This window comes from Antedon mediterranea, chromosome 4 (genome assembly GCF_964355755.1).
Source record: "Antedon mediterranea chromosome 4, ecAntMedi1.1, whole genome shotgun sequence".
NCBI classification, from domain to species: domain Eukaryota; kingdom Metazoa; phylum Echinodermata; class Crinoidea; order Comatulida; family Antedonidae; genus Antedon; species Antedon mediterranea.
The window spans coordinates 10,103,361-10,122,266 of NC_092673.1; the positions used below are offsets into that span (position 1 = coordinate 10,103,361).

General features: G+C 34.2%; 1 long non-coding RNA gene across 1 annotated transcript; it reads right to left on the reverse strand.

The window, feature by feature from the left end:
• Positions 1-231: 231 nt before the first annotated feature.
• Positions 232-1,612, reverse strand: LOC140047996 (uncharacterized). Its single transcript, XR_011845019.1, has 3 exons — positions 1,152-1,612; positions 497-722; positions 232-357 (listed from the first exon to the last, which is right to left on the reverse strand). It is a non-coding gene; the product is annotated as an uncharacterized lncRNA (long non-coding RNA).
• Positions 1,613-18,906: the final 17,294 nt, after the last annotated feature.

Sequence of the window (18,906 nt, forward strand, 5' to 3'; positions counted from 1 at the left end):
CTACTTTCATATTATACAGTAATGTTCTGTAAAACCATAGAGATATTATAGTGAACTATAATATCTCTATGGTAAAACGTATAAACAAGGGATAGCATTGTCTTCCGTTACTTTTTTACTTCTTTCATATGCAGTAATGTACTGTAAAACGTATATAAACAGCATATAAATAACAACTTGAAAAAAATTAAATATCTGCAATATTGCCTAATTTACAGCCTGTATAGCCATCGTCTTCTGGGTTTGGGAAGGTTCTTCGAATCCACTGCACATGACGGGAGAACAACTCTATTTTCCCTACCAAGGTAGCCCCAACAGATTCTCACCAGGTTCCTGTATGCAACATGTCTCTACTGCCTGTGAAAGTATTGTTAAAAATTACAGGTTTAATATAACAAATTTCCTGTAAAAATACAATATGTTCAACAAGATACAAGAAAATGGAATGAAAGCATATTGCACCTAGTATTAGTATACATAGAGCAGCTCAACTTACTCTTCGTTAGTGTGGGGTAAAGCAGCCATTGCGCCATACTGCTGTTTATATGACAGGTATGCTACTTGTATTGTAGCACCCACTCATTTAAACAGACTTCTCCGAATCCTGGATGGCGTGTTAAACACTCTTCATTCATCTCCACTTTCTCCATTTTCTCTCATGGTCTTTGCAATTTCCTGGCAGCAAATGGACTTTCGTGCTGTTGGCATTTGTACACATACACCTGAATAAACAGGAATGTCAGATACACTGTTTTTACAGTTATATATGATGATATGATAGGGGTTGCAGCATTGCCATTACTATTTATTAATTACTGTATTAAGATTTTTTTACAACATTAAATCAATTATGAATGATAAAGGCGAATCAATAGCAAATAAATAAACCTAGGCCTATTAGACTAAAGCTAGTACTCTGCAGTAGTAGCCTAGGCCTAGTAGTACTACTAGGGCCTACTAGTATTAGTAGTACTACTGGGCCTAGAGAGCTAGCTAGGCCTACTAAGTGTAGGCCTCTAGCTAGATAGAGGCCTACAATGATATTAATAATACAGTATAATAAAAAAAAAATAGGCCTAGTTTAGCGCAGCCTATTATTATTACTACAACTTTACTTCATTCATCATCATTATAAGCTATATTGTACGTACCACTCTGTTATTAGCGTTCTCTTCGTGTGGTCCTCCAACCAAGTCTTCAACCTCTCCTTCTTCGTACTCAGGCTCGAACATATATGCTTGTGCGCCTAGCTACTGGGCTAGGCCCCTAGTAGGCCTTCATCACCATCGTCATTTTCTATATCTTCTTCTTCATCATTATCATCTTCGTCAAATGATGAAGATTTGTAATCGAGATTCAAACTAATGTTTTCTTCGGAATCAGATTCCATTACTGTTGTCTTTGATATTACTGTATATACACACGGCCGCTTTCAGTGTGTTGGTTCGGCGCCGGCCCAGCGCGCGTGTGTAACCTTTCCGGCCTTTTTGACTCCAACTTGTGACGTAGCAGTGATGACCTATAGGGTTGCCGCTTTTTTATGACAATTTGTCCCAATTTTGAACAACGTAATTAAAAAATATTTTTAAAATATGAATTCGACCGAATTACTAATTACAAACACTTTATTCTTATTCTAGTAATCATTATCTAGCATATAAGTACAAAAATCTACAATATGTGATTTCAGTGTCATGTGATCTTTAAGTAATAATGTAAACCAAAGTGATTTTATGATAGATTCAAAATTAGGTTCTGATAGTAAAAACAAGCTAAATATATTCTATTGCAATGTAAGAAGTGTTAAAAATAAGTTGCATGATATAAATTCTCGATTTAATTCTTCATTTTATGATATTATATCTATGACAGAAACATGGCTTGACAATTCCATTTATGATAGTCAACTATTTAATAACGATTATATAGTTTTTAAAAAGGATAGAAACTCACATGGTGGGGGAGTACTTATTGCTGTAAAAACATCATTACAACCATCTGAGTGTCATGAACTAAATGATATTATATAACACCTATATAAATTCCTGTCATTTGATTGGACGAATGTGGGTCACATGGCGTGCAATAGTACGCACTATTCAACGATCGTTAAATAGTACTTTTTGAAACATTTTTGTGTACGAAAAAAAAAACGTCTCGCGGATGAAAAAAAATCTAGTACACAAATTATCCTATGATATGGCTATGTACTGTGAAATACAACAGCGCCACCTGTCGTCTGGTCTCAGTTTCATTTGTAAACACCACCGCGAGATATGCAACAGCAGCAGATATTTGTGTACGATTTGGACATTATGTACTAATTTCATTTAAAAAGGCATTTAAATTAGCTTTAGATCGTTTTTAGGATTTTGATTAATTAATGGGGACATCCCTACAAGACGTGGAATTGTTGGAAAAACCATAATTAGCTTAGATAAGTTCCAATTGTCTGTCGAAGTTTTGCCTTTCAGCCAAGCTAGTACTAGGCTACTAGGTCTAGCCTAGGCCATGCTAGTATTAGGCTAGGCCTAGCCTAGGCGTTTTAGCCTTGCTAGGCCTAGGATTGTTTGGTCGTTTGTTGACATAATTAACACAAAAGTAGGTGTGTTTACGAAATCCATATAAATATAACATTTAATATAACATTATTAAAAACCAAATGTTACTGTTTTTAATCAAATGTGTGTGAATGAAATGTAGTAAGCTTTGGCTAGGGCTACCTTTTATTTGATTCAAATAACTAGAATTTATTTAGATGTTATATAAAACAAATAATGAATGTTTTGTATTCGTGTAATGGTACAAATAATGGCACTTGGTGAATGATGAAAGGTTATATCAACTCGGCTTTGCCTCGTTGATATAACCTTTCATCATTCACCTCGTGCCATTATTTGTACCATTGCACTCATAAACATTCATTATTTGTATAATATACTGGAGTTATTGTGGTTAGAGTGTTACACTGGTATTGGGAAAATTCTTATAGGTGTATATTACAGACCACCATCTTCCAATATTCAATACACAAATGCTTTATACACCAATTTAGAAAAAGTACAAAGAAAAATGACTCAGTACAAATGGGTTTCGCTTATTGGTGATTTTAATATACATATTGAATGGAATGATATACAGGTAGATAAAAGTAGTGGTATTACCGCCAGTGGCGACGTAAATCAGAGTGCCAAACTTCTCGAAACTACACTAACCAACATTTTAGATAAACATGCTCCTTGGAAAAAACACAGGGTACGTAAAAAAATAGCTCCTTGGCTCTCTGATGATGTAATTGGAAATATGAGAGAAAGAGATAAACTCAAAAGAGAATGTAAACATTCTAAAAATGAATCACTCTGGAAAAGGTACAGAAAGTATAGAAATATGTGCAATAAATTAATATGTAAAACTAAAAGTAAAGCTAATTTTATTCAAGAAAGTATAAAAAGAAAATAAAAATGATGTAAAAAAAACATGGGATACCATAAGATATATTATATCGTCAAAAAAGAAAACTCAAACTATTCAAACAATTTGCAATGATAATGGCGATGTCCTCTATAAAGCTAAGGACATCGCAAATGAAATTAATACATTTTTCTCAAATATAGGTTCAAATCTTGCATCACAAATACATGAGCCGATAAATGATATAAATTATGATGAAATCGATGCTTTCACCGAAAATAATTTTGAATTCGTACACATCACATGTGAATTTGTATATAAATACTTAAGTATTCTTTCAAAAAACAAAGCCACTGGTCATGATAACTTACCACCGGGCATTCTAAAACTGTCTGCCCCGATTATATCCCCAACAATTACAAGAATCGTAAATCACTCCTTCACAACATGTAAATTCCCAAATACGTGGAAAATAGCAAAGGTCACGCCAATTTTTAAGAATGGTGAAAAAACTAACCCTAATAATTATCGTCCCATTTCCGTCCTACCTATACTTTCAAAAATAATTGAACGAGTCGTTTTTAATCAACTTTATGCTTTTTTGAATAATAATAATCTGTTATGTATAAATCAATCAGGTTTTCGACCATCATACTCAACATCTACTGCACTTACAAAAGTGACGGAAGACTGGTATAGTGCAATAGACGAGGGTAAGCGGGTCGGAATCTGTTTACTAGATTTTAAAAAGGCCTTTGATACGGTAAACCATAACATACTATTAAGCAAATTGAGACTTGAGCTATTGTAACATAATTTGGGGAAATAGTAGTCAAACTCTAATGAAAAGAGTTCAAACTATCCAAAACAGAACAGCTCGAATCGTGTGTGGTCTAACATGGGACACACCTAGTAGTGAGGCACTAAGACAAATTAATTGGTCACCTTTATTTTATCAAGATAGATATGAATGTTGTATGGTTATATATAAGGTTTTGACAGATAATGCCCCACCTTACCTAAATAATGTATTTACATACAATGATATAAATTATAATCTAAGGCACAGTGATACACATCTATTCATCCCGAAGCCAAAAACCGATTTAAAAAAACGAAGTCTGTCTTATCGTGGAGCAATTATATGGAATAGTCTCAATGTTGATACCCTTCCAAATTCAGTTAAGTTGTTTAAAACGTATCTAAAAAATGCATTGTAAAACATAATGGTATGGTAATCTACGATGGTGTACATCCAACTTTTAAAATGGCTAAATACTATGTAAAATGTGTGTTTTATCACTATTATTTTAAGGTAAATGAAATCAAAAAGATTTATCATGTATTACAGTAGAATTCCAATAAATTATACACTTCGATAAGGGTTTCCGTTTACACGGGAAGTACCGGTATGGTGTACCCTAAATAGAGGTGTCAGATGAAGGGGATTCTGCTGTAATTTTGTTTCTTTTCAATTTCAATTTTTTCGTTTCTGTCGTATTTATATGGTGTTGATTTTTTTTTGTAATACAGTATCACGAACTTGTGTAAAAACAATCAATATTGATTGAACGAGTTGTACTGCACATCAGTCTCGTGTCTAAATAAAGTTTATATATACTGTATAATTTATGTATTAACATGCTCGTCTGTATCTCAAATTTAGAGGATCAGCTGTGTCTGTAGTATCCAATAAGAATTTAGTGAAGTTCGAGAAGCAAGGAAGAGCAACCCTGTGTTGATCTGGGCCTCCATGCCTATTCATGGTAACAACGACGTTTGTAATTTTATGAAAAAAATGATACTTACTCAGGGTTGTAGCAAACTCTGACCAAAGCTCCCATGATGAAATCATTAATAAGCTTATTTATTACAATCAACACAATGGCCCATATTGGAAGACCAGGCGGATCATCCTAAAACACAACATATTATTGGTTAAAGATGTGTTGTACAGTATGATGAATAAATTATTTTGCGGTAAACAATGCGTTTTCAAAAAGGAAATTAAGTAAACCTAAGTTGTCTCGGTATTCAAATTCAAATATTCTTTATTCATCATCAACAATATATGAGAACATAAAATAAAGATGAAAAGAAAACACATAAAAACTCAAAAGAGCTTGATTAATTGTGTCCCCCTACGTCCCTAACTAGCCTAAAAACTAAAACATAAATAATTAAAAAAAGGTAAATCCTGCAACAAGTATTATTTTATAATTATTTGTAAAATGATAATAAATGTTCTTTAAACAATGATTTAAATATATATATATTGATTTGGTACTTTGTAGTTCGTAATTCAAGTCATTCCACAATTTAGGTCCCACACATGACACAGTAAAACTAGTAGAAGTACGATTACGTTTTCTGAGTCTCATTTTGTCTTTAGATCTTGTATTATAATTATGGTAAGAACCATTTTTAATAAAGAGCGATGAAAAACGCACGTCCTGATTAGTAGTAACATTATACATGAAAAGCCCAATTTGGTACCTATTGATATCCGCAATTTTAAGAAGTTTAAATTTATAGAAACATTCAGTCATTGAATCATTAAACTTTGACCATGTTATAGCTCGTAATGCCCTTTTCTGGAGTTTAAATAACTCACCTAGATAACTTGGAAATGTACTACACCATATTATGTTGCAATAATTTAATACTGGTTCAATGAGTGATTTGTATATTGTCCAGAGAGCATAGGTTGGTACAAAATGTCTTACTTTATATAGTATGCCTACATATCGAGATATTTTCCTAGCTGTAACATTGATGTGATTCTTATATGTGAGAAATTCATCAATATGTACTCCAAGGAATTTAGTCGATTTAACTCATCTATTCTTTTATTGTTGACATAAATATTTACATTCTCAAATTTACTTGGATTTCACTGATTGCGGAAAATTATTTAATTAGTTTTTTTAACGTTGATTGATAGTTTATTGCACATGAACCAATCCGAAACATTTTTTAGTTCACCATTAACTAGATCTATGAGCGTATCCAAGTTTTCGTGAGATGCAGATATGTTTGTGTCGTCAGCAAATAAAACAAAAGATAACGAGTTTGAGCAATTAAATACATCGTTAATGTACAAAATAAAAAGTAGAGGCCCCAGAATTGAACCCTGTGGTACACCGCAATTTATATCCATCAAACACGAACTTGTGTTATCAATAGACGTAAATTGTTTCCTTCCACTAATATAGTTTCTAAACCATTTAAGTGCCGTGCCTCTTATGCCATAGTGTTCCAATTTTTTAGAAGTATATCATGGTTGATGGTGTCAAACGCTTTTGACAAATCAATAAATATACCGATGGTATTTTTTTTTCTTATCAAGCGCATCGGTTATTCGTTCAACCAGATCTATAACGGCCATAAAAGTAGAACTGTTTTTTCTGAAACCATATTGTGCATTATTAAGGATGTTAAACTTTGTGATATAATTATTTACTCTAATTTGAACAATTTTTTCAAGAATTTTTGAAGCGGTAGGCAGAATAGAGATTGGCCTATAATTACTGACGTCATTTTTATTGCCAGATTTAAAAATTGGAACTACTCTAGCTGCTTTCATACTATCAGGGACCATGCCTGTCTCAAGAGAGAGGTTAAAGATATGTACAAGAGCAGCAGCAATAATATGTTTTAGAATGCGATTACTTAAGTTATCAACACCTTCTGAATTTGAATTTTTGATTTGACTAACTATTTCAATAACCTCTTCTTCATTCGTAGGATTGAAAAATATAGATTCGGATTGACTCTCTTTCATATATTGTTTAAAGTCAGAATTGTTTACATTTGGTATTTTGTTTGGTAATTCATTTCCAATGTTGGAGAAGAGTCATTAAAAGCGTCAGACATACCTTTTGGATCACATACCAAAGTTTTATTACTATGGTTAATTACCTCATTTGGCCTAACACTCGATTTTTTTCTATTTAGAACTTCATTTAAAACTTTCCATGTTTGCTTTGAATCGTGTCGAGCCGCATCCAGTTTTTTGGAATAATATTGTTTTTTCCGAATTGTAATTAAATGAGTTAATTTGTTTTTGTACTTTTTATATATTTGTTTTAATAATTGTGTTGGGTTTTTAAGGTATTTTTTATAAAGTTTATTTTTCTTTTTTATTGAAATCAAAATTCCTGTTGTGATCCATGGTTTTTTCTTTGTATTACCATTTGGCTTATTACTTTTTGTAGGTATCTTATTATCTATGAGATTGGATAGTTTTTTAATAAATAGGTTTCACGTCACTTTCAAAGCAATCTATGGAATGTGTAGGACTCGATTTATTTTCATATCGAGTCGTGCTCATAAAGTAGTATTGGAAAAAAGAACAAAATACAATCAATTCACCAAAGCTTTTAAGCAAAATGGCGTTCAACTAAATGACTAAAAACCGGCAGGTTAGCAATACAATAATAAAAAAAAAACACAATTTGCAATATAAAGAATCACAATAAAGCACACACACCAAACAATTAATGCAGTCTATAATTTATACAATAAAATTCTGGTTTCAGGGCAAAAACAAGAAATCTCACAATTTCACATTCAATGTAATACCACATGGTAAGTTAGGTGGAATGCAGTTTGTTGAGATCGGAAAATTTTGTTACGACAATCTTCTTATTATTCTTAGTTAGTAATAGTACATGTATGCGTCCATCTTGGGTCCAGACTGCGGTCAAGGCGGAATTATGCTGGGTTTTGATGGTTCTTAACAATTTCATTCTTTTCATTGTTAGGTTCTCGTGTATAAAGGTATCAGTTTTCTTTTTGCTTTATAAACTTCATTTCTTTTATTGTATTGAGCGAACTTCACAATAACTCCCCGGGGCTTGCCGTTACTTGGTTTCTTGGGGCCTAGTCTGTGACTCCTATCAATGTCATTATGATTCACCGTAAGGTTCATCTTAGAACTAAATAATTGTGTAACAATTTTATCGGTATTCTCACCTACTTACAGAGTAGTTACAGAGTGATTTAAATAAGATTTATGAATGGTCAGTTTTAAATAAACTACCATTAAATGCATCAAAATGTGCAGCAATGAGTTTATCCAGGTGTAAAGATCCCATCATATTTGCTTACAATATCAATTCCGATTCAACGGAAAGAGTCCATGAATTCAAACTACTTGGTGTATATATCAACAGTAAATTAACATGCCACTCTCATGTAGATTATGTTTGTAGTAAGGCAAGCAAACTTCTTGGTTTTGTTTCAAGATGTAGTAAAGCAATGTCTTGGATGGCAATGCTAAATCTTTACAAAGCACTAATACTACCTGTTGTGACTTACTGTTGTTGTATGTGGGCACCTACTGAAATATCTCATATGTATAGACTTGAAAGGGTTCAGAGAAAGGCCACTAGAATAATTATGTACAGAAAAGAAGGAAATTGGGACACTTCATATTTATATAGGTTAAAGACCCTAAATATTTTAAGTATTGAAGATATATTTAAAGTGTATAGACTCACATTAGGTTTTAAAATAATGAATGCATGGCCTCTGTCCATCATCCTTTAATGAGTTTGTGAGATCAAGTGAGAGGTGTGAAGGGCGGTTAATACATTGGAAGGCAAAGACCAATACATTTTTAAATTCATCGTTTGTTATTTTCCCTAGATTATGGGAGCAACTTCCCAATGAAATTAAACAATGTGCTACAATTTCAGACTTTAAAGCCCAACTCATCAAACATTTGATCTCAAAATATTAAGTTGTACTGTAATTGTTTATATTGTTTATTCAATGCAGCTTATTTTTAATTGGTGTATCTCATTATAACTTTGTTTTGTTTTGTTTTATTTTGACTTAATTTGTGCTACTTAGTTTTGTTATTTTTGTATTTTATAAGTAATGATGGAGTAAGAGCAGTTTTCTGTTTGGGCTCATGCCTATTACTTGCTCCTGGCAAGATGAATTGTAAAATGTACTTTATGAACTTTTGCCGAATAAATATTATTAAATATTATTATTATTACTTTCTCCTCCAGTCCGTGTATCACCAAACAGTTCCTCCTGGAATATTGTTCACTTTCATCCAGTGATTCCCTAATGTCTTCGATTTCCTGTTCCATTTTCTTCATGCGATCATTCGACTCGTCAAGTCTCTGGTGATTATAGCATAACAAATGAAAAATCAAGATTACCTTATTTTACTTCATTTTAGGAAACGCACTGTGTACCACAACAATTTACTATTAGTCAGGTGGCTTAGCGACTAAAACGTTACACAGTGGACAAAAGCACCAAATTTTGCATTCGAGGCTTCTTTTAGACGTACTAATTGATTTTTGCCTAGGAGCCACCCAATCAGCTTCCGATTTTCCAAGATGGCGTCCAAAATCCAAAATGGCTGCCAGAAATTCATATATCTCTGGCTGTAAAAGTTACAATAGACAAATAATGTACTGAATCAAGAATTTCTGAGGTCAGTAAAACCAATTCAGGAAATATTATATAAAGTGAGTTCCAAGATGGCACCCAAAAATGAAAAAAATGGTAGCCATTGATATTGAAATACATATAATCGTATACAAAGTCACAAATAGTCCATTCCTAATGTATTTTAGTCTGCAAATCAGAAGGAAAGTGCAAGCATTGCATTTTATGAAATTTTTAACCATGCTAGTTATAAAAACCCATGTTATCAAATTTCTAATGTTTTCTTTGACCTTTGACCTCAATTTGAATATTTTAATCCAATTGAAAACAAAATAACCATATCTCCGCAACGCTTACATTAAATTAAATCATTTTAGTGTCAAATTATTTGGAAGATGCTTATTAATATTCGTCCTAATGGAAACATTTATCAAAAATGGCCGGAAGTATGATTTTTGGTATTTTTGACCTTTGACCTGCATGTCATATAACTTGGTAACTAACAGTTGGACAAACTTTAAATAGGTCTCAAATTAATCAGAAGATGGATGTTTCTATTCAGTGTAATACAAACTTTTCCAAGAAAATGACCCAGATTCTTGTTATTGACCTGTACTGGTAGTACACATTTCTATATCTCGAAAACTAGTGGTCGTAAAAATTCTTTATGAGAAATTGTTAAAAAAATATATATTTACATGTTTTATAATAAAACAGTTTCTATGAAAATGTAAAAGAATCCGATTTATGACTAAACTAAATTTGTAATTTGTTAACATCCAATTAAAATGTGTTATATTTGCTGATTTTAGGCACTTAACGTAAATTTATCTAAACTATGGATATTTAATGTAAAATTTGTTTTCTTTGTAATTATCTATCAAATAAGACCATTTAAAAAATATTCTGACAAAAACTTAGTTAGTCACAGGTCAAAAAGTGTACTTTTACTTATGTCAACAGTGCTCTCAATCTTTATTTTCCCCAAAAATACCACATTTTATGTGGTTTCAGCCCGGGTTTCAGAAACTGAATTGGTTACTGAATAGATTTTTTTTACAGTTACTTGTAATTTACATACCACCTCTACCATTTACTACAGCTACTTCATTTACATATTACTTCTGCCGTCCACAGATACTGTATGTGATTTCCTAGTTGACTGGCAGCCATTTTGGATTTTTCCCACCATCTTTGCAACGAGTGACCTATATTATGTACCATGTCTAAATTATGTTTCAATGACCATGATTAGGCCTACTCCATGTTTTCCTACTTCGTTTGATACCTATATGCGATTTCTGCAACCAGAATGATATTCCAGTTTAGGCTACTGGCAGCCATGTTGGATTTTGGCTACCATCTTAACAACGAATGACCCATGTCATGCAACATGTCTAAAATATGTTTCAATGACCATGAATACTTATATTTTGATTGTTCATTTGCCTATATGTGACTTCTGGAACAAATGAAATGTGATTTTCCAATGTATTGATCTTGAAAAATAAATTACGACCAGAGTAGCTCCTAGGCAAAAATCAATTGGTAGGTCTCAACGAAGCTCCATGCCAAATTTGGCGCTTTTGTCCACCGTGTAACGATTTCCTCATTTTTTGTTAAGCCACCTGACTATATTGAATGATATTAAATAAATTTACCATACAGTATAGGCATATTAATAATTAATTCTAAATTTTTATGAAATAAATTAATGCAATAAATAAATACTGGTTGTATAAATAAAACAAACTCTTTGACTTACAACTTCAGACTCATAAAGTTCACCATCAAGCAATATATAATTTGGATCTGCTTCAAGAACATGTCCATCAAAGGTATGATATGCGATCTGCATCAAGGTCACTATAAATGGCTTCTTGTGTATTTGCAGTATCTCCAGTAATTATAAAATCAATGATTGAACCTGAAATGATGGAAAAAGTTGTACAATGTTAATGATGATATGCGACCTGCAGTGAGGTCATGATGAAGGACTTCCTTTGTTTTTTTTATCTCCGCCATTATGAACCTGAACTGACGAAGTTTTGTAAAAAGAGGTTAATTATATGCGACCTGCAGTGAGATCACAATGAATGACTTCCTTTGTTTGTTTAGTATCTCTGTCATATATGAACCTGAGCTAACAAAATGTTGTAAAAAGACTAAGAATGATATGCAACCTGCTGTGAGGTCATGATAAATTATTTGGTTATTTTTTGCAGTATCTCCAGTCATCCAATAGTTAATGAAGATAGAACCAAGTGAGAAACATCCTTAAACAAACATTGAACTGATTAGTACCAAACTTAGATTGTGAACTTACCTTCACTGATTTCTACTGAAGAAATAGTGACATTTAAATATGAAACATCAAAGTTATTAATGAAGTTGATTTCAAGATAGTCTTCTTTTCCTGCGGCAACTGTTGCATAATCTCCGTAAAACTTCAAGACTACTTTAACTGGATTTTCTTTATGCTTATCAACATTGCTTACATCAAATGGATCTAACTTTGCAGACAATAGTCACTAATTGGGATTGTAACTTTGTAAGACATTGAAAACCAGTAGCACTGATCGATTAGTTGTAGAAGACACGTTGTGCTGATGTCAGGTCCACTTGAGTAGTTTTCTGGCATGTATAAACTTATGGTAGCTGTCCAGTTGTAATCCTAACAATAGGACATATTGGAACTTTGGAAAGTGAATGGAAATTTGAATTTTGAGCTTTAATGAGGAAGTTTGTAACTAGGTGTGGTTATTATTGAAAATGGCATTTTAGCTTAATAAAAACTTGAAACTTATTGGGTGTGGTACTATAAATTAAGCTAATGCTCTTGTGACCCACAATCAGATTATGCCTAGAATATTATATTTATCCTTGTTTGACCAATGTTTGACCAATGTTTGACCAATATTTATCCAATTGTTCTGACGGTTGTCTTTAATTTGAGGTGATTTATACAGCCGATCTGTAGTCTGTAATTGGATTTTTATGGGAGTGACTTGAAGGTACTTTTGGCTAGTCTTCAACATAAGTTGCTCTTAGAGTGGATACGATAGTCTACAATTAAAGATGCTTTTAAAATTTCTCTATCCCACTTAAATGCATCACAATCCATGTCCACGCAATCAGAAGGATTAACTTTACTGTTAAGATTAAATGAAAAGTATTGTAGGTAAGTGTACTAGGTTGATGAAAATAATGCAACTAGCAAGTAAGGATACACAATGATTTACAATTACGTAACTTGGATAAATGCAAGTGGTCCGTAGATATATAGGATAAATACTATTAATACTACCCTAAATTAGATATATGTATGTAAACCCTGTTCTCGTCTGACTGTTTACCATCTTTGTACCTACAGCGGACATTGGGTGAATACCATCATTTGATAGATTGGTCATAATAGCGTAATGATCTTTCTTACACGCAGTATCAAAATGAGCAAATGTGACATCTATTGATAAGAGAAAGAGAAAAATACCTTTATTTGTAAATGAATAAGTAGGTTGAAATATATTCATTTGGTATTGTTTCACCAAAAATGTATTCTGATACTAAAACAGTACTAAGGGACAACCTCAACATTACGGTGGTGATAACTTGGATACAATAGCATTTTTATGTTTATCCAAACAAGCATTCAGCTTCATGTGTAAACAGCATGAGTATAATACATTGTAACCTTGCATTTTTTCCTGTAATAGAATTCAAACAATGGCAGTTGTTGGTTTGTCCAAGTAAGGACCAGATTATGTCATGCTTTTACATACCTTGCAATCTTGTGCTTCCAGCAATAGCTGGGTAATTATGTATACCATGAAATGGAAAAAATGGAGCACCATTATCACCAGACATGAAACTTGCCCTCACGTATCCAGCATTTCCGTTGTCGAGACCACGAGGTGCACGCTGTTTTGCACTTTGACCTGCATTCTCCGGTTGATTCTGAAATATGGGAAAATGTAAGGCTAAATAAAATTAATAACCAGTTTATCGTCTGGGATTTTTTTTAAAAACGATGAGGGAGGCCCTTTTTATTTTTTATTTAAATTTATGCAAATTTTTCCAATATGGCCGCCAACTTATATTTTTATTCTTACATTTCTTAAACTCTAAAATGTATGTAAATAAAAATACACTTGAAAACAGTCTCATTTGAATACTAATAATTTTAATTAAGCTTTACCAAGGTATAACCTAGTACAAAGCTTAAAATTAATATTATTTCTATTTAAAGTTCAGCATAGTTCTTTTGTCTTGGCAGCTTTGCCTCCATCCTTGCATCCATCGCATATAGGATAGCTCCCTGCTTCTTCGATTAAATTATGCTCGCTGCCACAGTATAGGCACAAGGGATGTTACAAAGTAAGCTGCCTCTATTGGATCTATACCTTTAAGTTTATCATTAATGAAGACAATTTTAAATATAGATTCGTCTGCATTCTCAATGTCTTGAAAGCTGTTCCCACAAGTAAATGACAATGTGTCAAGCTCTCGCTCTAGCTTCTGGTCCCTCTTCAGCACTCGGTCTGTGTAGCACACTCTCCACTTGAGGCATTCTTCACACTATTGAAAGATGAAAAATGTATGAAAGTCGTTTTTAACAATGTTCGAAAATGGAAAATGCAGTAAGTATACCTGAATATTGAAAGAAATTTTATTTTGTGTACTGTAGTATCATACACAAAACATGTACATGTAAACTGTACAACCGTCTTGGCGTTGTTTGATTTCTGTGATGACGGCGAGAAAGGCACGGTGTGTCGTCCGGAAGCCTTCAAGAGTTTAGATGGGACATACAACTCCTCTCCTTCTTTACCATACAACTCCTGAAAATATATATATTGTATATCATACCATTCTCTATTCAATTTGGAAAAACATTAGAAGCACATTATTAACAAAACATAAGTTCATATAATGCTCACCTCAAAGTGTAGGTACTTTTCCTGCTTTGGTATTGGAAATGGCAGGTGATTCAGTTGGCCAAACACCTCTGGCACAGTTCTTGGTGTCCCACACACACATCCATTATGGCCACATTTCTTGATTGACACAATGGTAACACAATGGGTCTTCATGAAGTCAGTTATATGTCTTGAAAGTTTACAGGGTATTGATGCGTTCATTAGAATTTCTGGATTAAAGTTTTTATCAATTAGATTGATCTTCTTTACAATTATTAACATTTCTTCTTTCACAGCTGGACTAAATACTTTGAAATTTTTACCTTTCAGTTGTAGTTGTAGTAGTCTTTAATCTCTGCAGTATTAACCTTGCCCAGTTCTCTAATTGCTTTGATACTATTTGCTGCTTCAAAGATGCTGTTTTTTCCCTCATTACACCAACTCCCTGCAGCCCCAAGTTGAGATTTGACATGATTCATTCAACCGAATTCTTCCAGCTGTGGTGGGCTGGTGTCTGTACAAGGATTAACTGGTCCAAGTCTCTGTGTAGGAAATATGCCAACTGTAGCCTAGTAACTGAGTCCTTGGAAAACGCAAATTGTGGTCTGGGCCACCATCGTGATATATGGCACTCTATGGGAAATTGCTCATCCCTTCTATTTATTAATTATTGGTCCAATTCTGCAGCATGTCTTATCGCACTCGATGGTTCAAATACATTTTCCTTCAGGCCTACATACACCTGACCATCGTTTTGCGAATCAAAACACAAACAAATACCCCCATTTTATCGTAGTTCAACAAAGAGTAATTAAAAAATCACGACGAACGAATAATAAAGATTCTCTGTGTACCGTGGAAACAAAACCGGGCAATGTCAAGTCGGTCGGGCCTCGCTGTTCCAGACTGTGTACCAATGTCATACTAATTAGTCACGCGTGTTGCACACTGCAAAACGGCTGCTGCATGTCTAAGTAAGGTTTACCTTATTCGACCCGAGCCTAGTACACGATGTGTGGGCTGTACTCGTACGGTATCTAGACCTACAGTATTTGGATTACGATTTACGGAAAAGTTAACATTTTGTAATATAAATTCTAGTCAAATAATTCAAACATAAAAAATAAAATAAAAACCGATACGGTGCCAAAAATCGGCGCGGGCGGGGGCGATAAACTGGTTATAAATTTTATTTGGCCTAATATTTTTATCAGAATTTATAAATTAAGTGACTGATTACACAATGAAATGGCATTATCAGTACACGTTAGGAAAAAGAAGGTAGAAAGTCCTTTGACAAATTGCCTTATGAAAGTCAAGTATGCATGTATAATTTATTTGACAGAATGTAAAAAAATAGTCCCCCAAACTGACAATATAATAAACATTTAAAAAAAAAACATAACTAAATGCATCTTTTAAATTGAATAATAAAAATGTTCATAGATGACAAATTTCGTTTTTGTAAAAGCACAAGTTAACGGAGTACTTACTCGAACGTTTCGATCTCTATCAGAGATCCTTCTCAACTGACTGCGGAGTGTTAATGCAGCTTGGTCATTCTTGACGTCATCTGTTGATGACGTTGTACGCCTCCGGTTGTAGGTTGGAGGTTGTGCGGGGCTCGGCCAGGTGATGTGTCTATCAAATCATTGTACAAATGCGAGAGTTCGTGGGCTCCAGTGTCCCGGTTCATGGTCTTCTCTTTATTTCTCCTTATATGTAATGATTCTCTAATCTGTCTGTCTTTGCGTTTAGGCTCTTTGGTTAAGATGGTAGCCTCCCAGTTCGGTACATGATTGTGTTTTATGACATGTTCTGTAATGGCAGATTTGTGTATGATCGAAGATGTGGATGTTCTGGAGGCCCTAGTCATTACTCCCCCCGTGTTTGTTGTAACATCTTTTTTGTGATCATTAATTCGTGTTTGTAATGCCCTCCCTGTTTCCCCAATGTAAACTTGTGGACAGTTGCGGCAGGTGACTTCGTAGATTACTCCACATGTATCCATCTTCTCGATTTTATCTTTTGGGTGGACGAGGCTATTCTTGATTTTATTTTGGGGTAGGAAATAGGTTCCGACATTGTGATAGGAGAGAGTGCGTCGTATTCTTTCTGCCATTCCTTTTACATAGGGGATTCCTATGCTACCTCGCATCTTGATCTTTTCCTTCTGTGGTTCGTGTCCTTTGTTCTTTTTCCTTTTTCGGTTTTCCATAACTCTCTGGAAGGACCACTCTGGATACTGGCAGTTGTGTAACGCTTTCTTGATGTTATCCATCTCAACTTTCCTCAAATCCATATCTCCCACTACCTTCTCAGCTCTGTCCACAAGCGTGTTTATAAGCCCCAGTTCGTGTTCGAGTGGATGATGTGAGTTGAAATGTAAATATTGGTCTGTGTGAGTGGGCTTCCGATAGACTGAGGTGGTAACTGTTCCATTGTCATTGAGTGTGATGAGCATGTCCAGGAAAGGTATTGTGTTGTTTGTCATCGATTCTGTGGTGAACTTGATATTGTCAGTTATATCGATGTTATTAAGATGTGTGTTAAATGTATGTACTGTACCTATGGGGATGATAGCTAATACATCATCAACGTATCGTTTCCAATACACAGGCTTGATGTTAGTGGGTGCCGTGTTTATGGCTTGATGTTCGAGCCACTCTAGATACAAGTTCGCCAATATAGGACTTATTGGGCTTCCCATAGCAATGCCTTGTATTTGCCTATAAATGTTACCATTGAACGAGAAATAGGTTTTGTTCACAATTAAACCGAGGAGCTCCATTATGTCTGTCACATGTAGTTTAGTTCTATCCAGAAGTGTCGGATCTGTTGTTAGGCGATTTTTCGTCCTCACTAACCAACTTACTAGACAGATTTACCACTCATTTTTCTCTTAAGATCTTACCGGATAAATCCTGTTCTTGATGTAAATCTCTAGCTGCGTTTTCTGCTTTGTTTTTCCACCACAACAGTTTGTTTTGTTGTCGTGATCGGCATTTTAAGAATTCCGCTTCACACACTTTGTTTACGTGATTACATACATTGGTGATGTCCCCTCCGTTGGGAATTAGCGATACGATTTCCTCATTTAAATCTTTCTTTTTGCCTTCTAACTGTGTGATTTTGTTGGTGGTGATTCTTATTCTCTCACGTAAAAGCTGTCTTTCTGCATGTTTTATTATTTCCTCTGCTTTAGACGATTTGATCGGTCGATATAATTTCAGGCTCGGAGGGGTAATGTCCAACCGCTTACAATGAAGGGAGAATACCCGGTGATTTCTCTGCCGTGAAATTTTCTTCGCGATATTTTCCTGTTTGCGTACGATGTTGATGGTTTCTTGACCATATTTTTCTCTTAAATCTTGAAAGAATTTCATTTAGCTTCGATTTTGTATAGATGACAAATTTCGTTTTTGTAAAAGCACAAGTTAACGGAGTACTTACTCGAACGTTTCGATCTCTATCAGAGATCCTTCTCAACTGACTGCGGAGTGTTAATGCAGCTTGGTCATTCTTGACGTCATCTGTTGATGACGTTGTACGCCTCCGGAGGCGTACAACCGGAGGCGTACAACGTCATCAACAGATGACGTCAAGAATGACCAAGCTGCATTAACACTCCGCAGTCAGTTGAGAAGGATCTCTGATAGAGATCGAAACGTTCGAGTAAGTACTCCGTTAACTTGTGCTTTTACAAAAACGAAATTTGTCATCTATACAAAATCGAAGCTAAATGAAATTCTTTCAAAAAATGTTCATATTATTTTTTTGGGGGGGTTTCCCACTTTTATTTCAACGTCATTAACATTGTTTCACTCATTATGATTTTTACATATATAAATTATCTAATCATAATTGCTTACAGTATTCGGTATGCTACAAATGTTTATATCTTACTGAACCTACCTGTAATACATCGCAATCATGCTTGTACCAATTACAAACGATGACTCCGTTCTCACACATACTTATCAACAGCTTCATGACTAAGAGAAGATGGCCCAATGATGATGTTGTCAGCAAGAACAAGATCAGTCATTACAACGGAACTCGAAATTTGGAAAAGGCAATCTGTGTGCAGTCTCTCTGACCAATGACCATTCCCCGTCATGAACGCTGTGCAAAGAAGTATGGCCTTCGTTGTTGCTCCATT